Source organism: Camellia sinensis, chromosome 2, assembly GCF_055761805.1.
Source record: "Camellia sinensis isolate YWXY chromosome 2, ASM5576180v1, whole genome shotgun sequence".
In the NCBI taxonomy this organism is placed as follows: domain Eukaryota; kingdom Viridiplantae; phylum Streptophyta; class Magnoliopsida; order Ericales; family Theaceae; genus Camellia; species Camellia sinensis.
The window spans coordinates 107,249,736-107,272,651 of record NC_138962.1 but is presented as its reverse complement, the minus strand read 5'-3'; the positions used below and the strand labels follow the sequence as shown (position 1 = coordinate 107,272,651).

The window sequence follows — 22,916 nt, the reverse complement described above, 5'->3', positions numbered from 1 at the left end:
TTCCATTGAAATGACTATTCTCACTTAGATAAGACATACCAAACATGGGAAATGGAATGCAAAGTTAGAATGGACATCCTATTTAAGCCCATTCCATCGTACCAAACGTGCTCTGGGGGTTTGTGTAGTTATAGTAGGGTTGTTGTATGATGATCGTGGTCGTTGCATGTATGATACGTTATATAAGCTCCTCTAGTATTGGAGGAGCCCAAGCAACTTGAGGGGCAGGTGGCGGGCTCCCCTCACCTCAAGAAGCTGATATAAACTTGGCTGTCATCTAGGGTGACAAGTCTGATATCTTCAAAGGCAACATATCATGCATGTAGAGGCATGGATATAAGGTCCACATTGCCTCTCTCTAAGGAGACAGCCAAGCAAAACCTTGACGGTACCATGGTCTTAGCCTCCAGTCCACAGTCCTCCGATGGTCCCCAAGCGAGGTTGCCTAGGCCCAACTCCCAGCCTAGAAAGCCAAGTGGTTGAGTAGAATGAGTGACATTAAGGCAAGCGTTAGGCTGCTATGCAAGCATATGTTGGCCAAAGGACTGAATAGGCAGCCAAGGGCTCAACCTATGTAGCACGGACACGGACACAAGACACGACACGAATACTCGAAAACGCAATTTTTCAAAAAATAGGCGACACGACACGCTGGGGACACGTTTAATATATATAATTTTATTTATTTATTATATGTCTAAAATAAAAATAAAATCATTAATTCTTACACAAATCACAATAATAATAAAATTAATAACATAATTTTTAAAAAAAATTAATAAAAAATGAGTTTTTTAAAATAAAAATAATTTATTTTATGAATTTTAAGTTTAACAAAAAAAATAAGTATAAAACAAAAGAAAAAAGAAAAAAAAAAGAAGGGGAGAGAGAAACGTTGAAAAAAAATATAAAAGAGAAAATAAAGGAGAGGGAGAATGAAGTCAAAAAGCAGAGACAGACAGAGTCAGAAAAGGGAGAGACGAAAGGGAGGAGGAGAGGAAGAAAATGAAGAGGAGAAGAAGAAGACCAGAGAAGATGGAGAGAAAAAGGAGAAGAAGAGAAGAAGTAGAATACCTCAGCTTCTTGGATTGATCTGAAACAGGTTAGGCTTCTCTCCCTCGATCTCTTTCTCTCCTCTCCTCCCTCGATCTCTTTCTCTGCTTCTGTCGATCTCTTTCTCTGTCTCCGTCGATCTCTTTCTCTCTTTCCCTGTCTCCGTCGATCTCCTTCTCTCTTTCTCTGTCTCCTCTCCAACAGTTAGGGCTTTTCGATCCCCCTCAGGCATGTCCGGAAAGTGTCTTGCCATGTCCATGGCGTGTCAGACTGGAAGATTTCAAAAAAAAGACACGTTAGAGAGAGTGTCGGACACGTGTCTACCGCGTGTCCGACGCGTGTCAATGTCCGACACGTGTCCGACACTCGTACGCAGTGCCTGGGGACGTGTCGGTGCTTCATAGGGCTCAACTTTAGGCCTCCAAGAGAGCGTGGGTAAGTAAGAACCCAAATTGGCATGCAAGTGAGTCTAGGTCCTCAATGAGCGCGTAGGCAAGCTGACAGCCTAGCTCATTTGTCTTGGAGCTCTCCATACTTGATGGTGTGCATGCCTCGACTTAGGCTAGGCATGCAATCTCAATTGACAGTGGTGCCTTAGAGGTTTCCCATGTGGGGGTGTGATGACAATGATGCGGTGCCCGAAGGGCTCGCCACGTGTCGGGCGTGGTATAGGTACCTACAGTAGTCTTGTATAAGATAATAATATAAAATTGTCTCCTCAAAGAAAACGGACTTTACCCCGTAAATGTGACATCAAAAAATAGACAAACTGATCTCACCATTCTGCTACTTCATTGCCCTTCTACAGCTACATTTAAACAGTTATTCAACTAGATAACAATACGACAGGTCAACAACTAATTCTCCTTTCATTGCAGCAATTCAAGAAAACCAAATTACAAAGATTAATTATTTGCAATATCAACCACCTCTTGTATCAGTTTACTAAATATTTTTCAGGGTTAATTTCAATTTTATCCCCCAAACTATTGTCGTTTTTTTTCTATTTCATCCCTAAACTATCAATTTATCTAGTTAATCCCTAAAATTTTGATTTCAGTTCATATGGTTCAATTAGAGATGGCCCATCCAAATCAATAATGACGAAAAGTTAATCTACTAGGCAAAAAGATAATTTCACAGTTTGGACAACCTAATAGTGGGTTTGGCAATTGCTTTTTTAGTAGTTTTTTTATTGGTTTTTTTGGTCTTTAGTGAACTTTTATAAAAAGAAAAATTCAAAAAAGTTCACTTTTATGTCCTACTAGACTAGATAGACTTGAAAAGCAACTTTAAAAAAAAAACATTAAAATTGACTTTTTTGAGTTTTTTTCTCTAGTGAACTTTTCTTGGAATTTTTCAAATTTTTCCTACTTTTAAGATCCATTTAGACTTGACAAACCTAAAAAGTAAAACGTTATGGCACAAATTTTTTTAAAAAAATACTTAAGAGAGAAAAAAAAAAAAAAAAAAGGTTTGCGAAAAAATGTAGCTTTGTTATCTATTGCCAAACATAGCCTAAATCATACAACTACTATATTAGACAACTTACACTCTACAACCATACACCCATCTTCTATAACCCTCATTTCATATTAGCAAACAAAAAAATGATTGTTTGGTCATGTGGTTTAAATTGTTCAAATATTAAAATGACTTTTTGCCCAGCAAATTAGGTTTTAACAAGAACTTAATATCTTTAGGGACTAAATAAAAATAAAGGGTAACTTACAAATACACCCCCTGAGATTTGCTTAAAATACAAATTATCCCTTATCGTTCTGGAAATTACATCCCGCCCCTTCAAGTTTCTAATTGCATAACCAATGACCCCTTTTATTAATAAATCATCAAGTCAGTTAACTGTTTTTAATATAGGAGAGTAGTTAAGAATTTTATTTTTTTTGTTAATTTTGTTAATAAAAAAATTTGGCAAGGGGATATTTGTAATTTTCAAAACTATAGGAGGCAGTTCGTATTTAACTTAAATCTCAAGGGGTGTAATTAGCCTAAATAAAATTAATAGTTGAAGGATGAAACACAGAGTGGCGATAGTTTCTAGAAACATTTTTTTGAGCATCAACAAAGAATTTTATTAAAAAAGAAAAATGTGAGGAGAGGACAAGAAGCCCTCAAACAAATAGAGAAAGAAAAGGCAGAACAATCAAAACAAATTTCACTAAACTCCTAGCACTAGAGATGGCAAACAACAGCCCAATCTCTAGAAATCAAGAAAAATGAAACTCCTTCAAAAGGAAGCCAAAAATTCCACAAAGCCAAATATGAAGCCAAATAAAGACGAATATCCCGCCCTATTCCACAAAGCCTCCTCATCTGATTTTTTGCTGTGAAAGATTCGTGCATTTTCTCCAACCAGATAGTCCAGAAAATAGCAAACACAAGCTCTCTTGTTGCCGCCAAACCCATCAAACCTAACACGAAGCATATGAATGCAGTCCCACGGAGCAACCCACTAAACATCACGTAGGCCAAACAAATGCTGCCATAAAGCAAAAGCCACCGGGCAGTCCAAAAATAGATGATCTGCCGATTCTGAGTTCCTCTTGCACATCACACACCATTGAAGACAAAGAAAGTTATTGGACCTTCTCCTTTAGAAAAGGTCATTGGTTGTGACACCCTTTTGAGATAAGGACCACATGAAAACTTCACTTTATGAGGAACAGTTGCTTTCCAAATTTTCTTATGAAGAGGAAACAAAGGGACAGAGGGATCATCAATGAATTTATTGAACAGAGATTTACAAGAAAAGACCCCTGAAGAATTGATATTCCAAACCCTACTATCACAAGAGGAAGAAAGAAAAACCCCATCAATCAATGACAACAAAGAAGCCAACTCGCCAACCTCCCTATCATTTAAATTCCTACGAAAACCAAGATTCCAAGAAATAGGTGCCACATTAGAACATGCCACCGATGCTATTGAAACATCCCGAGTACAAACCAATCTGTAAAGGAGAGGAAAAGCTCAATTGAACGAGGAATCCCCTAAACCAAACATCCTCCGAAAATCGGATACTCACCCCATTCCCCACTTTCAATGATAGGAAATTGGACACTTGTGGATATGGCCTGAACTTCATACTTGCTTTTAATGATAGAATACCATAGTGACATTCTTTCAACAGGAAATCTCCATAACCACTTACTCAAGAAGACAATGTTCCTAGTAACAATGTTTCCTATAGCAATGCCCCTTTATCCCTAGGAAGAGAAACAACCTCCCACTTAACTAGATGATCCCTTTTACCCTCATCGCACCCTTTCCAAAGAAAATCTCTTATCAATTTATTTTCCTCGCAATGTTGACCGGAATCTTGAACAACGATAAGAAGTAAATAGGAACATAACCCAACACGGACTGTACCCCCCCCCCCCCGGGGGCGGGGGGAATAACAAGGATTGCTTCCAACCCTCTAATCTTTTCCCAATTTTGACAAGTACTGGCTCCCAAAAAGATGCCGATCTAGGATCTCCTCCCAATGGAAGCCCAAAATATTTGAGAGGAAACTACTCAATGGGACATCCCAACATATCTTCCATCCTTTGCTCATAGGTAGACTTCAAATTAATACCCACAACACTACTCTTACTATGATTAACCTTGAGCCCCGACACAATTTCAAAGATTCTCAAAAGCATTAGCAAATTGCCAACCTTACCCTCCTCCTTTGATGAAAAAAAGATAGTGTCATCCGCAAATTGTAATGGGTGACACCAATCCTATCCCTACCCACCACTTATGAAGCATGGGTACTCCGAAAATATTGTTATACTCGTACCGTGTACTTACCAGGTACTGGTAATCGTACCGATAGGACTGCATGCGTACCGAGTACTCGAAATACATACTGGGTACTTTTTATACATTCTTTGATAGTTGGGTACTGGATAGGTACTTCATGGGTACATCAAGAGTACATCAAGCTATGAGACATTGGTGGGGATACGTTTAATTTATTAGAGAATTCTTATTTACTTGAAATTGTAAATCCTTTACATGATGTGCTAGAGATGAAAGATATATTATTCAATGATGAAGTTGATAAAAGTGAAAACTAAAGCTTCAAGTTTTTAAATTTTGCTTAGCTTGATTTTGAAATGAAACTTTATTTTGTAATTTCTCCTATTTAATGGCATTAAAATAGCTTATAGACTTTGCTTTGGTATTGGTATTGTTGAACCATGATTTCTCTTTTGGTTTTATAATTTCTCCTTTTAGTTTTGGTATTGAACTTTAATTTATAGATTGGATCTCAAATTATAAATTATAAAAAAATAAAAAACTTATTGGCGTACCCCAGCCGTACCCGTATCCTATTTTTTTTAAGTCTTGCCATATCGGCATACCCGTATCGTACCCGTACCAATATCCGTACCCGCACCCGTGCTTCATAGCCCACCACAAATCCTTTGATAATATCCTTTTCTTTAGCTAGAACGATGATTCTACCCAACACATCAACTACTAAAATAAGCAAAATGGTGACATATTGCATGACGACATTCACAATGACCTAAAAGAATTCCCAGCATTACCATTCACAATGACCGCCATATTGCATGACGACACACCCCCCCAAACCCACCTCCTCCACCTAGACCCAAAGCCCTTCTGTAATGACCCACCACATATAATATCTTGCATTTAATTAATTAAGGAGATTTGGATTTTAATTAGTTATTATTCTGATTTAGTTTGGGATTTATAAGAATTATGGAGTCTGATTTGTATATGATTCTATTAAGGATTTATTTTGGAATTAGAAATTGAAAACCTAAATGACTTAAGGAGGTGAAATTGACGAGTTGAATCAGTTTAATTTCAAGTATTAACCCATTTGGGAGTTCAATAAATATTCAATTCAGTTTAGTAAAATTCAGATTTGATTAATTGGAGTTAATTAAGTTATGAAGATTGGGAATTATGATTATTATGAATTAAATTTACTTATGAGGTGTCCAATTTGAATATGTAATTTATTGACAGAGATTTTGAGTTTAATCTGAAATTGAAGGCCTTAGTGATTTGAGAAACCAAAATTGATGATGGCAATAAGTTTAATTTGATATTTGGAGCCTGTTGAGAGTTTGATTAAAAATCTGATTCAGATTGGTAAAAATTAAATATATTTAATCGGGCCTTAGTTAAAGCTAATTCGACTAATTAAATTACATGGGATTTGTAATTAATTATGATTAATTAAATTATGTGCTAATCAAGAATTATTAAGACTCGGTGTTGCTTAATTAAGTTAATCTTAATCATAAATAGAATTGTGGAATGGTCTAGAATTTGTGGGTGTGGGTGTGGGTGTGCTGAGAATTCTGTGTGCGCGCTGAGAATTCTGTGTGTGTGTGTGTGTATGTGAGTGATGTGCTGGAAGAATTCTAGTGTGTGTTTGTGTGTGTGCACGTGTTCCCTAATGAAAAAGTAGGGTGTGTATATGTGTATTGCTGATGAGTTCAAGGGTGTAACTTCATTACTCATGTTTTCTGCTGGGCAATTTTAGAGAGAGAGAGAGAGAGAGAGAGAGAGAGCTCACCTTTACCAAGAGAAGTTCAAGATTTGAAGAGAAGAAGAAGACCCAAGGGGGGAATCAACTTTAATTTCTGAAATTAGAGCTTAAGGTATGGGAATCATGCTTGATTTTTGTAGAATCTTTGTATTACACTTAAAATTAAAGATGAGTTTGGAATCAACATCATGCAATTGGAAGAAATTAAGGAGAAAATGAAGGAAATTGAGCTAGGTTCATGGTTTTGGAAGTTATTTGGAAATTAATCATTTTGGATTTGATTTATATTGCCTTGCATAAAATGGAATTTCATTTTCACATACATGAACAAATGCTATAAGTTTTGATACCTTAAATTTACATGCATTTTAGATTTCAAGAATTTTGAAGAATTGATTCTATGTTTTGAAGAGAACTAAGACGAACATTTGAATTATATCTTAACTTAATTAATTTGTAAAGTCCTTGTAAACAAATGTTTTCTTCCCCGTGAAATTTTTATGTCATGTTTTTAAGTTTATGAGTTTGATTTTGGGTTTGGATTTTGAAATATTGTTGCATGAAAGCTTTTGTATCGCATTTATTTCAAAAAATTAAGTTTCCATATTCAATTTCATGTTTTGTTCTCTAAAGAAAAGAAGTATGGAAAATCTTTACATGCATAAAGATTTAATTCGAGTTTTTGCAAATTATTGAGGTTTTAAGTAAATAATTCCTAAAGGGTCATGTATTGGTATTTTTCCAAAGTATTTTCATGATTTCAAACAAGCCATGGATGACCCCAAGTTTTGAAATGAAGTTTGGAAGCTAAATCTTCAGTTTTGAAAACCCAGAAAATTTACAGACCGCTTGAGCAACCAATTAGTGGCTCGAGCGAACATTACAAGCTTCCAAAACTTTTGCAATCTTTCCAGACCGCTCAAGCGACCAATTGGTGGCTCAAGCGAACCCACCTTATGTTTGCTAGTTGCTCGAGCAACCAAGTGTTAGCTCGAGCGCACTTTTGACCCATCCAGTATTTCTGCAGACTGTGCAGTCCGCTCGAGCGACCAAGAGGTGGCTCGAGCGGTCAGGCAGTTTCAACATGTTTTGAAAAATTACATCTTTTTTATATTTTCATTCTCATCTCTTCTCAAGCATTCTTAGGCATAAATTATGACTTATTGAGGATTAATAAGTTAAGAACCAACAAAAGTTAATTGATTATGAAGCAAAGTAAGAAATCAGTTTATTTGAAAAGAAAGAATAAGTAAGAATACATGAAACAAGAATTCGGTTTATTAGGGAAGAAAAGAATAAGAGAAGTTATATGTGATCAAGAGAGTAATATTGTGTTTCGATATGTTCGTTTGTGTGCTTTGTGCAGGTTGGGTGTCCGAGGAGTTATGTTCGAGTCAAGCCCACTGTAAGTAATATCTCTATAAAGATATGTTCGAAAAGTGTTCTGTAAATTGTTATATGAATCATGTTTATGAAATGTTATTTTATATGAATGAATGAATGAATGTCCGATTTTAAAATGTAATCGTGGCATCCATTAAAAGGCCCTCGCCTGGGAGAAACAATACCATGGCCCTTTGATTAACAAAATATGCCCTCGCCTGGGAGGAAACAATACCATGGCCTTGTGTTGATGAGGCCCTTGCCTGGGGAAAATAATACCAAGGCCCTTCATTATTTGGTTACAGAGATTTCTAATGTTGGCCCGAGTGGTCCTTTTGCTTGACATAGATGGTCCCGTCGTTTAGACTCATGTGATTCCTTTGTTGACCTTCATGGTCCCTTTGATTATGCTTTTGGGCCCTTCGTATTCGACTAGATGTACCACGTATAATGTTTTGTTAATGGATTCAATATGGAAAATGCTTTGTTTGATTCAGATATATGTTTCATTTGAAAAAGTATGATTTCAACACAATAAATGTTCGCTTTGAAAATGATGTTATATGATATTTGGAAATGTAAAAATATGGCAAATACTTTGTTTTGAAAATGATATAAGATTCGCTTTGAAAATTGTAAGACATACTTTTAAATTGTTATAAATTGTTATGGACTTCATTCATTAACCTCTTTATTTAGGTATTACTCGTTGGGCTCTAACTCACCCCTCTCTCATATATATGTAAGTGAGCAAGTGGAAGATCAGCATTAAAGTTTGCCTCGAAGTCCGCCCTTTGTCAAGCCACCCAAGCAGTGCCTCCGTGATGAGGCTTTAGTTTTATTTTGTCAAGCTTGCTAAGCTTTGTATTTTTTTTTTTTTAAGTCTTATATATATGTGTGTGAGATGTATTAAGATTTAAATATGTATATGATAAAAGTATGTTTGAATGTTTTAAATATTTTAGTTCATCATGTATGCACAGCGCAATGGACATTATTCATTTTGTTTTACTTCCGCTTCAAGCCTCGATATTAATTAAATATTTTTGAAATTTTGTCTTTAAGGCCTGATTACAGGCCAGTCATGGCCTAAACCTTTAGGAGTGGGTTTGGGTCGTGACACCTTCCTTTCCAACTCAAAATCCAAAAAGCCCTAATTCACATGGTCGTATGCTTTCTCAAAGTCCACGTTAAAAACAATGCCCTTTTTATGCAATCCCCTATATTACTCAACTAAGAAGCACGGACACGGACATGAGACCTGGCGATTTCCAAAAAATGGGGCCACGGACACAGCGGGAACACGACAATAAAATATGTTTTTATATATTTTCATTTACTATTTAGATTAATATTACATCCACAAACAATTAATATTAACAAAAACTAACTCTAATTCTTTTTTTTTATAATAATAAATAAAATAAACACTTTTAAATTAACACATCTTTTTTTTTATAGATGATCTATTAAGTATTTAAATCTAAGGAAAAAAATAATAATAAACATTTAACATTCATCAAAAACACAAAATAAAAAGGAAAAAAAAAAAAGACAACTTGGCATGTCCCTAGTGTACGTCTCTGAAGTGTTTCCAGTGTGTCCCCTGAAAATAAATTAATTAAATAAAGAGACACGCCATGTGGTGCGTCCCATACATGTCTCCGTCGTGTTCGCGTGTCCCCGAAAGTGTCAACAATCTTATTGGCCACTAGGACCACATCCAGGATTTGCCGTCCATGCACAAAGGCCCCTTTTGAAGAAGAAATGGTTTTCCCAAGGACAGCCCTTTTTAAGGAGCATCTTTCCCAAAATTTTGTAAAGTAGCGTAACCAAACTAACAGGCCTGAAATCTCCAGTCTTAACCGACTTCTCTTTCTTGGGAATGAGACAAATGAAGGATGCATTGGTGCATAAGTTAACCTCCCCCACTCTCAAAAAACTGACCAAACACTTTCATAAGATCCCCTTTCACGATCTCCCAACAATCTTGAAACACTACCATTGAGAAACCATTCGGGCCTAGAGCCTTATCTCTCTCGCATTCAAACAGAGCCTACTGCACCTCACATTCTTCAAAAGGTCTCTTGAGCCAACTGACTTTCAAGGTATCCACAGGAGCCCAAAAAATACCTTTGATCCCTAGACGGTCCACTCCTCCATTAGAATAGAGAATCGAGTAAAAATAGAAAATCTCATTAACGATTTTCTCTTTCCTTATTCACCAACCAATCCTTGCCCAATTTCCAAATTTTTAATGAAATTCTTCTTCCTTTTCCCCGACGCAACCCTATGAAAAAATCTTGAATCGATGTCGCCGTCTTTTGTCCATTTCAACTTAGCTCTTTGTCCCCAAAAAATCTGCTCCCAAAAAACAAGCTCTTCCAACTTTAATTTGAGCAATGATCTCTCATCTCTCGAAGTCCTAGATAAACCCTCCCTAGACTCCTTTGCATCCAAATCTTCAATACCTCAAACTAACTCTGCTTTCAACTCATTTAGATCACCAAAAACTTACGCTTCCAAATCGTTAAATTCTCCTTGACCCCTCTCAACTTTCACATAAACTTGAAACCCTCCCCACCCATGGACTCTTCCATTCTCCCACCACTCCTTGAAATCGGTTTTAAAAGAGCGATTTTTCAGCCATGTGTTCTCGAATCTAAAGGAGGTTGGACCCTATTTAAAGGGACAACTCTCAAAAATCACCTGGCAATGATCTGAAACAACTCTTGGCACAACCTCTTCCCTTAAATCAGGAAACAACTCCTCACAACGCAAAGTATGAAGAAATCTATCCAACCTACGGCAAACACTATTCTCCTGAAGATTAGACCAAGTAAACCGAGCACTACTCGAGGGTAGATCAATCAACTCACACTCTCTTATAAAGGAATCGAAATCCCACATACTTCTATTTGTGGAAACCCCATTGAGCTTTTTCGAAATCAGCCTAACCAAACAGCCTCCTCAATATATATGATACATATATATATATATGTTGCAATCCATGTTGTAGAAGCTAAGTAGACATGCTTAGAATCAAAACCACAACTAGGAGAGCTTCTACATGTGCTCATATGCATTTTATACCAGGTAATAGGTAGGAGGAATAAGTGGTTGATTTTTCTTACAAAAAGGTCAAAAGATGTATCAAAGCGAATTATGGGTGAACAAAAACTGATTAAAAAAAATTTATTCACCCAAAAAAAACCGATAAAAAATTAGAAGGTAGCATCATTAAGGAGCAAAAAATTACCTCCCAGTCTGTACAAATAGGAAGAATACGCTTCAAGTTACTACACTGGGCTGCATATACTGCTGTTTCATATTTCCCACCATCTTGCTCTGCAATTCTCTTCAATACAAGAAGGCATAGAAGAAAGGAAATCACTTAATTGATCGACCATTTTTTAATGGAGAAATGGCGGCATCTTATTAAGCTATGAATATTGAGAATCTCCAAACAAGAAGAGCAGAAAACAATTTACAATAACGTCAATTGTCTACCAATCTTACAAGAGAAACTGAACAAGATTTGATTTATTAATCAATGGGAGTTGCCGAAGAGAAAAATTAGAACCACAAAATATTGAGAAAAAGGGAGCACAAGGAATGTGTGCGACATTTATAGAAATCACGCATAAGAAAGTTCGCCCACAGAAAGTACTTTGATTAAATATTTTTTCCCGTACCTCTGATACACAATAGGTAGCCCATTTCCAAAGGCGCCATTGGTGACCAATGCCACTTTCGAGTTCAATAGCTTGCAGAGTTCTATTCTTTCCATTTTTTACCAGGGCTTCAACTGATGGACATAGGTCCAACCCTCCAAATGGGCATAGAGTTGCAGCTCTCCATGGCTGCCCAAAAGGGAATTTAATATCACAATGGGGCATGAAGTTTACAACTACAACCCCAAAAAAATTTTGCATACCTGTCCAGCAGACCGGCAAAGATCACAGGCCTCCTCTAGTCTGCCAGCCCTTAACAAACTCCAGATATCTTCCAGAAGAGATTCATCTTGTTTCTGTTGATTAAGAAAAAAGTTTACATAATTCTAACAAACAAAAAATAAATAGACAAATAATATATTTCAAAAAATGTTAAAAATCTTCTAGATCTACTAGTTTCAGGAAAATTGAATCCAACAAGATGAACGACATAGGATGCAGATACAATGCGTGGTTACAAAGCTGAACAGATGTGAAAAGGACTTTAATATACTGAAATGTAATCAAAATTATATTCAAAATGTACTACAACAGACCACAAGCAGTTCATGTAACGCCCTCAAAATAATAACATTAAACCCATCAAATAGGACATGCATTTACATTTAAACTAACCGCATTCCTTTATTCATTCGAATTCCATTACATAAGTATTACATGTTAACATCAAAACAAAATGCCCTACGGGCTTACAGCTTTCCAAGTTAACACTTGGTTTCAACAAAAGAGTACTAACTCGTTTACACATTAAGCCCTTGGCTTGAAGTTACATGTAATACATCAAAAGTAAAACAACTACACTATGTCCGCCTCTAGCCTCCCAAGCTATGTCCTTGGAGGTGGCATGCTTCCTGCACCTGAAAATGATATTCCCATATAGGGTGAGCCACAGCCCAGTAGAAATACACTAAACCAACCATGGATAATGACTAAAACATTAGCAATTGATAGTTGGTCAACACTGATACAATCACATAAATTACATATTTATGTCAACGACTTACAAGTCCCAATTACTTTTCATTTTCCCTTTTTCAACAGATAAGCTTGCTAGCTCTATCATCATTTCCACAGATATGTATAAAAACTATATCTCACATTCAGATAAGCATAAAAGCTATATCCACATTCTCAACAGATATGTATATCAACAATATCCACAGATAAGCATACAAGCTGTATCCACATTCTACAACAGATATGTATATCAACAATATCCACAGATAAGCATACAAGCTGTATCCACACTTCACAAAGATAAGCATATGAGCTCTATCTTCACTTCTCTAGACAAGCATATGAGCTCTGTCTACGGAGTTCATCCCCTATCTCCTCCCAATACCTATCCGGTTTAGAGGTACATCCCCTATCTTCCCCTAAACCGCGGAGTACATCTCCTATCTCCTCCTCTACACATAACGTATATAAACACATTGGTTCTATATACAATCACACAATACACACAATTAATGTATTCTATCAACCGTCAAGTTCCATGACACATTCCATTGATTAGTTTCCGTTTACCTAATCATCATGCATTGTCTACAACAATCTCGACTATCCTCCACCGATAGCCCAAAGCAGTTATTTCTAAAACAGAAAATAAATGCACAAATGGATATTCAATCAACATTTTATTTCCTCATTTCTCACCAATTAATTATCCCAATTAATTAAACGATGTAATTAGGCCATTTTCCATAATTACTATTTCAACCCTTAGGTCCCATTTTCATCAATGATTCAACAATCATTCCATTTTCTATGCCAAACATGCATCTAGGTTTATTATGAATAAAACCTCAACTTTTGTAAAATTACACAAAAGCCCAAACTTTCACAAAATTACCAAACCAAGCCCAACATCTCAAAATACCAAAATTTAAAGACAAAACCCATAGAGAGGAGTAGGTTATCCCTACCTCAAATTCGGAGTCCCAAAGGAGAAGACGACAAAACCCAACGTGCTCCAAAACTCGTGATTTTCAGATTAAAATGTAGCCCTCGACGATCAACAACTTTTTTGTAAAGGCCAAAGGTGAGTAAATCACTCCTACTAGATCAAAACCTAGAGAGAAGGTAGAGTCTAGAGTGAGAGGCTCAACAATGGTGATTTTGGAAAAGTAAGAGAGAGAAGAGAAAGTGAAAAAGTGATTTAAAGAGTCACAAATTCGAAACGTTAACCCAGGTCTCCGCTCGAGCGTAAAACACCCCGCTCGAGCGTCCACTCACAGACTTCCGCTCGAGCGGCCAACCTCCCGCTCGAGCGCAGAATGCACTCGCCCAGCACTTTTGCAGAACCAGGCCTCCGCTCGAGCTCCCAACCCTACGCTCGAGCGTACAACACTGCACAACAATTACTGAATGGGTGTAATCTACGCTCGAGCGCCAACACCTCCGCTCGAGCTTACAGGCCAAAAATCTGGGCAACTAGTTTTGGTTTCTAAACTCAACCAACCTGAAACAAATCCGCCCAACACATCCTATAACTCGATATACAAGGTACAAAGGATGCAAACACGATAATAAACAACAACCAACATCCACGGACACATGTCCGGATCACTGTACAACAAGGGTAAACCCGAGATCGCTATAGTTCATGGGTGAAATAAAATTATATATATTGAGACAATTGTTCATCGAAAAGTACTTTATCATCAGGTAGTTGTTCAGCATGTTCACGAGTTGGAGCATCAAAATCCAAGTGATGAACAGTTTTTGGTTTTGAGACACCTTTCTTTAGAGCACGTTGGGTATGACACCAGACCCCAGAGCTGGGGAGATAAGTACCAACATGAGAACCTCTCACCTGCGAAGACAACCAACAGTTATGCCAACCATACCACAGAACTCCTAATACAATTTCAGTCAAATTATTGTGAAGTTTAAACTATCAGGGAAGAACCAAGGAAATCAAACAATTATTGTTAAATACAATCTTCTTCAAAGAAGATAAATGACTAAATGGCTGCCAAATGGTTCTTTCGTGTTCTGTCTAGATATTGATAATAGGACCCAACATAGCATAATCATGGCTTGATCATTCTGCTTCGGGCCAACCACATGTTCAAATATAAAAACTGGAAGTCAACCGGGCTGAAAAAAACAATGTGAATGAGAGCCACAAAATTGTCATCCCATAATCTATGTTTTCATTAAGACATCTCCATTTTCATTTTGCATGACCAGAAAGCTTAGTCAACATTCGCTTACCCATCCCACAACTGGTGGTATTAATGAAATCTCCAGCATCCAACCATACCAATCAATCATCCATTTCAGCCTCCTCTGTTTTAATTAAAGCTCGCCCTTATGAGTGTGTTATTCCGTCACTTCCTGGATCTTGTCCATCAATAAAGCACACCCATTGTCCTACTTGACTTTCTTTCCAATTCGATACATATGCTTGATCCCACACAACAATGTTTCTACTTTCATCATGAAATTAATTTATGGATATTTCCTTACATCTACGCTGTTTTTTATCTAACAATTGACAGATAAAATCAGCAGTCTTAGTAATTTGTTGGACAGTGGCTATCCATTATCATTACACCCTCGCCACCTGCCCCCAGTTCTACAAAATCCTTTTACCAACTCTAGTCTTGCTTCTCATATATACCCATTGAACTCTAAAGCATCTCAACTTAAATCAAGGCAATCAAGCTCTAAACTATCACAGTCTGTACTAGTCAAACTAGTGATCACAAATGGCATACAACATGGGATCTCTTCCCTGAAGTGGCCTGACCAATCCAACCATAATCAATCCAAAAGAAGACCTTCCCAATGCAACCTTAACCTATTGTAATTAAGAATCACTTCACACCCCCCATGACTCCATCAAAAGCCACAAAACTATATGAAGATGCTCATCTTTCCTTCAGTTGCATAACATAACAATAACTTCCATGGGTAACCAACATAATACTAAACCAAATAATATACTACTATTCTTGTCTCATTTCTTGAACTTTGCTCAGTCACCCTCTTAGTTTCACAGCACACCTCATAAATTTTTCACATAGTAGTTGATGCAGCATTTATATCCCTCTTTATTCCTTCTCTTTTCTCTCATCATATAAAATACCTCCTTTATTCCACATGCAGCTATCATCAATACTTACTTATCAAAAACAATTAAATAAATACTCCCCAGTTGAATATAATTTGTTCCACTGTAATAGGTGCGAACCTCAGTTTTGTTACGCTTCATCTTACAATGAGACTATTCTTACCTTCAAAGCCCTCAATTAAAACCCCAATGACTTTCCCATATCTGTAAATTGCTCCCAAAAATAAAATAAAATAAAAAATAGATACGGTTCCTAAAAACAGGGAAGTTAATAATTTCTGCTGTAATGCGTTCCCCTATGTGGTTTATTGGGTAAATAATGAATGTAAAGTTGTCACTGTTCCACATCCTTTAATTTCTTCATGACACAAGCATTTGATCCTCACCCATGATGCATGTAATGTAATCCATCTCTAGTTTCCAAATGACTTATTCTAGTAAGTACATGCATGTCTTGATCACCACACACCGAAGTTGTAAACTTACAATATGGATCATCATGTGAATTTATATATATATATATCTTAGACTTACTAGTCACCATTTAAATATAATTATCAACTGAAGTTCTCCCTTTTCTAGGACCATATCATGCTTTGTAACCTTCCCACCAAAATTCCTTCTGAACTACAATGTATTAAAACAAAATTTTGCTTTCAGAATACAATTTACAATTGCTCCTGTTCAACCCTCCAAGGGCCCATCATCAATACTCTCCTAACACAACCAGGCAACTCATTTTGCAAGTCACTGATTCTTCTACCAAATCACATTCTCCTTTTACTAATACAGAATAAAAGTTTTAAATCTTTTGCTTTCAAATTTCAGCACATAAAACCTATTGCATATTTTATCTTCTTTGCCACCCAATATCTTGATATTATATTTGATTTATTATCGTGCACTAAAATCTCTCCAGGAAAAAAGTCTTTGATCACTAAGTTGTCTGCTAATTTGGGAGAAGGCACAACACTCCAAGCCTTACACCTCATTGATGTGCATGTTAAAGAAAAAAGATGTTAATTTTCACTACCTAAATCATTTGTTTACAAAAATAGATCTCAAATAAACTAAAAATAACAATGGCTGATTATGATATCAATTCAATAATCGAAAAAGGAAAAAATAATTCAAGTATATGGTGGATAATGGTATCAATTCACAATAGTTGGCAACTTCAGACAATCTGTTGAAATGAAACAAGAAAGGCATTCAAAATCAAAATTGAATTTTAAAAAGTAAAGAAACAACAAACCATGGATAAGCATTAGACCGTCAAAACAGGAGAAAGTAGCAGACTCATCACCTCATTATCCAAATCAAGGACTTTGGAGGCTAATCCTTCAAGCCACTGAACAATCTGGAGGCCTAATTGTGCTGTATGATCTGCAACAACAAACTGGCAAGCCTCCAAATGCGAAGTTGTTGGGGACTGTCGTAAGGCATTAGATGAAACTCACAATATAAGAGCAAGAAAACATAATGGAAAACTTGAGAGTTAACAATAGTAGATGCGTCACCAGCATCATATCTTCTGGGAGTTCTTCATTTCCCACAAGAAGATGAAAAAAATACTTTTCACAAACAAGCCAACATAAACATGCAGGAGCCAACAAGAATACCTTGTCTAAACATTCAAGTACATTAAGTAACTTCAATATGCATCATTATTCCTAACCAGGAAACTATGTGAGCAAATATGTAACTAAAGTTTGAACATTCTAATATGAATGTTGGGATAGCCAATCATCTAATTTAAGAATTCAATTTGGAGGAAGTTACGAGATGAGAAATGTATATAAAAGAATGACCGATTTCACCATCAAATTGAAATTTGTTTAATAAGGCAAATGATAACACTTTGTAAAGCTTTCTAAGTATTCAATTAGACATGGTATCAGGTATGACATGCACCAACAATCAGGAATAAAAATCTTCCAAGATTTCTAATACTAGCTGATTCATGATCCGATATTGTAGCATATACCAATGTTGTCTCATCAAGATCATTACACCATGAACCAACAAGATACTCAAAAGTCCGCATAACCAGCCGAATTGAAACAATGGATTAAAAGGTGAGGTGCAGAGAGGAGTGGTCAAATATTACATTGACCAAGAGAGAAGAATTAATCGTAAATGTCTAAGAGAACGGTCAGATCACTTATATGCTCATATTCAGCAGGGATGTAACTGACAAATATAAACTTCAAGTGTGCTTTAATCTAATAACATGGAACTACTTCAAAATAATTTTTGAATGTCACACTGTTATTTCTTCTTAAGCACAACTAAATAATTTGATACCAACAGAGAATGGATAAATTACACAAATACTTCAGTCCTCAGTACATAAATCATTAAGTATGAACTTCCCAAACTTCAATGAGCATGCATTCAAGAAGTTTCAACATTGTTGTAGTGACACTGTAGAGTCCACTTTATCTATATAAAACATCAATTCTATGAAAGGAACATTAATGGTAGAGATTTATTTCCTTTCCCATATAGGTACCACAAAAGAGACCAAGAAGCAGCCTCATCAAGTAAGAGTTGAGCCTTCTGCCTCATCAACTTGTCCTCCACAATTCTATGTCTTTCATTGGATCCATACCTACAGAAGTAGAGCACAGGGACATAGTAAAACAACCAACCACGATGCTGAGCATTACCAAATTTAATATGAAAAAATCAAAACAAAATATTCATGATAACTGCATCCTAAGAACCTCATTCAACATGATTCAGAGCCAATATTTACACACAAAAAGGGCGCACTGTACAAAATATTTTAGGCAAAGACCTTTCTCATTGCTTCTTTCTTTATAAACTAGAAATGAGACTTCCTCCTCCCTTATCTGCCCACCTCCTATTTTCATCCTAATAAAGAAATGTTTCTCGTGCATGCACAGTAAAATACTACAATAATATTCACAATACTCAGCATGCTACAATGGTACATGTGCACACATATTCCAAAAAAAGACTCTTCAACAGAAATACAAATATATGAGAAGTGTGAGACCCACCTTATTGACTCCGATACATTGCGGCAAGATCTCTCAAATTGCAATATCAGATCAGGGATAGGCATCAACCCTGTGATACACAAAATGTCAACTATAAGATACACAAGGGAATCATAAATGTTATTCATAATAAGTTCTGTGGCAGATGAAACTTGAGCACGGAAAGGAAATTCTGAACACCAGTGTAGTAATTTAAAACGTGCAACAAGATAAAACATTCATTCAACTTTCAAAGAAGCAAATCAATAATCTTTGTAAGCTTCTCAAGTTTACCATCTTAGGTCCAAAATCCTCCAAAACATTCTCCAGGAGTTATGGAACGGAAATATTTATTAGGTTAGCACCAAACAGTTACTAGATCAGCATCCAACATGGGTCAGAATAACATAAGCACACCAAAAATTTAAAGATTTGGCAATATGTAAAATAACAATTTAACTAGAGGATAGCAAAGTTGACTCAAAATGAACTACAAAGCTTTGAGATCAAAATCAAATTTCATTTCTACATAAGATCATAAGCATCGAGTAATTTGAAAAGTTTCCATGCCAATTTTAGCAAGTAATTAAATGTTTATCCGCGAAACAACGAAAAACCAAGTAGCATTGGACAATTTCATCATCATGCAATCCTAAATGGATATATACCACAATGAATGACACAAACAGAAAAACTCCACATATATATATATATATATATTTAAATTGGTTGAACTTGGATTTACACATAATTAAACACAAAAACATAGAGGCATCACATATACAAAAGCATAATCAAATAGTTCATGAAACTCCAAAAGATTAATGCACTTGATGAATTGCCCTCTTTGATGTCAATGAATCCACAATAATTAAAGTTCAATTTTGTTTTTTAAATGATCCACACAGCTCCAAAATTGATAAACATTAATTAAATTCAATAAAACATCCTGTGATCTCACACCTACAAAAACTGGCATAGGTTAGATGAATAAATGCAACTTAAACACATCCTTCGAACCTGGTCAAAATCTATAACCATTGATGCAAGAGACCAATCCATATTTAAAAATAGTGAGAAAATTGTGATTTTAATTAAGAAATTTTACTTCCAGCACCTTGGAGAGCAGAATCAAGTAGAGAAGCAAATAAAGTAAAAGTTGTATCTCCGCCATCTGACAATGCATCATCCTCATGCTTGCAAGATTTTAATGAATAACTTCCAGGTCGATGTATCGAATCAACAGCAACATCTGCCTTAGATACACCACGACTGCCAGCCAATGATTTTCTCCACAAACCAGATTGTGTCTTTGCAGGTCTTCCTTCTAATTGATCAGCATCAAAGCTCTCAACCTCTTGTTTGATATCTTCAAGAAAAAGTGCAGCATTTGGCCGCCTTTCAATGCTCTGCCCATCATACAAAATCCTGGTTCCACTGAACTTAGAAACTGAATTGTCGTGACTGGAAGTTGAGTGCCTTTTCCTACACATTGCATAATCCTGGTTCCACTGAACTTAGAAACTGAATTGTCGTGACTGGAAGTTGAGTGCCTTTTCCTACACATTGCATAATCATTTAGTGCAGGTATGCACAAGCGAAATACAGTAAATTCTGTAATTCGTTAAAGCAGTGCTGGTAAAAACGCACTTAAAGTGCAATAACAGAAGAGCGTTTAGTAGGTAAAACGAAGCATATTTACAACACTACACTAAAAACATTCTATTTGATAAGCTTAAATCGAGCTTTTTTTTTATATTTTAACATATATAATTTATTAGCTCTACCTTTAGATTACAATGATGATGGTCGTATGCTTAATGAGAATGATCATTATACACTTTAGGATCGTATTGCGTTCCTTATGTTAGGCATGGACCACTAGTGTTTTTCGATTTTGACTTTTAGATATATTTTTATTCAACCATATACTTCATTTTGATCATGACTATCAAGTATCATTGTTGTAAATATTTTGTAATTGTGATTATTTGGTAAAGCACATGAGAAATTATATAAAAAGATTTGCTTAAATGGTATATGATTAGTTGGACACTTTGTTATATTATCCACCAATAATTGTTTTCAAATTTAAAGATATTGGCAAGTGATGCAAAGTATAAGAAGCTCAAGGAAGCGTAAATTCAAAGAAGTGACGATATTTGAAAGTTTGCATGATTTCAAAGAAAAACCAATAGAAACCATATATAATCATGTCTCTAGTATTATTAGAGTGTTATTTTATTATTATTTTTAAGTTTCCTAGAATTTTTAGCATAGGGGTATTTTGGTAATTTTTATATTTGCTAACATGGGCTATAGGGGTTACCCATGGGTTGTCTTGTGGATCAAGTTATTTAATTAGTTTTAATTTATGTTTCTTATTTGGCTTTAAATTAGTTTCGGAAGTCAAAATATTTTTAGTAGTTTTTTTTTTTTAGTTCTAGTTGGAATAGGAAATCTCTAAAGCTTATATAAAGTCGTGTAATACTTCTAAGTTAACAGAGTTGATATTAAAGAATTTCAGGAGCTTTGAAGCTTTCTTATGGATTGTGTGATGCAATCAAAACCTATGTACTAAGAAGGACAAACACGGATATACGACACGACACATACTACACAAGCATGCAGACATACCAACTTTCAAAATATGTAAGACATGCGGGGGACACACACGAAATATATAATTTAATATATTTATTATACGTCACATATATTCAAAGATAATAAAAAATGCAATATAACACTTATTTTATAAATTTACTTTGTTTTTTCTTTTATCATTGTATCCTAAGTTATTGCGCCTGAGAGCACAATGCACTAATACTATGGGGGGAAAAAAGTGTAGAATGGAAAACAAATGTTTTCAAGTTACTGTGACTTGTGACAAAAAAATAAAAACGTGCATTTCCCCATGTTTTCCTAATGAGTTAAACCCAGCAAGTTGACATGTACAAGGGTCTAAAGAATGTCACAGATTTTTGCCAATGTACAGTGTAACAAGGTAATGTAACAAATATCTCTATAACACTACCAACAAAAGTATTGAATAGAAGGAAAGGGGGCTCTATACTACAAGTCATGAACATGAAATAGAAATAGATTACTTACTGATCTGGGTAAAAGACACTTGCAACATCAAGCCTACATGTATGTATCTCCTTAAAACACTCAATTAAATAATGAATATTTACAGTGGTTGTAAAATATGAAATATAACTAAAGTGCAATGGCTATTCCAATTTGGTGTTGGTTACCAACAGTGTCCAATTATATGAGTGTAACTCCACTAGCAGATGTAAACATGGTATTTGTATATAAATGTGGTTAGACCAAATTGATGGAAATAAATGTGAACAACCCAAATGATTCTGGTTGAAATTGGGCATTTTAAATAAAAATGGAAGATACAAACTACAAAGGGGTTGTTATGATAGTGAAGAAGAAATAGAGGGAAAACGTGACTAGTACTGAAATGGAAAGCGTATGGTATGGTAAATAGAATAGAATACCCATAACGACGATAGCGCTCTCTGGTGCTGAGATCTTCGGGGTCGAAGTAGCTGGGAGAAGTCTCCATATCAACCTCCATCGCTGCAAATATTGGTTTTGGAAATCCTTAAAACCCTAAATCACTTCAATTGTGTGTCCATTCTGGCTTGGATCAAAGATAGACCCAAAGGGTTTAGGGTTCAGAGAGAGATAAAACCATAGGGAAGAGAGAGGCAGGGACGAAAAGGAGGGAAGCTAGACAGGAGTAGGATATGAGGACAAAAATTTGCTAATCCATGTCACAATAATGATATGGTGTAACCCACCAATCAAAATTCAATAATAGACTAGCTGGCTTCCTTGTCACCAAACAGCCTCTGTTTGCCGTTTCCGTTTGCAGTTCTTCAATTTTTTAAATCAATTCGAATTTTTTCTTTCACATGTTTTTTAATTTAGGCTCTTATAACATAATTTTAAGTTTGAATTCTTTTTACTCAAAAGTCTATGCGTGAAAATAGTAGATATGTTTGGTTTGTGTTTTGAAATAAAAATTTTTTAAAAATTTTGAGAAGGGAGTTTAGAAATTTTGTTTTGGTTTGTTTGATTGTATATTTTGAAAAGAG

At 35.7% G+C, this 22,916-nt stretch overlaps 1 pseudogene across 1 annotated transcript in view; it reads right to left on the bottom strand.

Annotated features, from left to right (window-relative positions):
- The window catches only part of LOC145789052 (nuclear pore complex protein NUP107-like), a 58,947-nt pseudogene extending 36,338 nt beyond the window's left edge, over positions 1–22,609 (bottom strand). Inside the window, exons 1-10 of the transcript XR_014361476.1 lie at positions 22,314–22,609; positions 19,919–20,286; positions 18,823–18,892; positions 18,294–18,407; positions 17,314–17,347; positions 17,100–17,225; positions 14,369–14,527; positions 11,916–12,008; positions 11,674–11,841; positions 11,238–11,336 (exon numbers count right to left, since the gene is read on the bottom strand). The product of XR_014361476.1 is annotated as a nuclear pore complex protein NUP107-like (transcript). The remainder of the gene's footprint in view (positions 1–11,237; positions 11,337–11,673; positions 11,842–11,915; positions 12,009–14,368; positions 14,528–17,099; positions 17,226–17,313; positions 17,348–18,293; positions 18,408–18,822; positions 18,893–19,918; positions 20,287–22,313) is intronic.
- Positions 22,610–22,916: the final 307 nt, after the last annotated feature.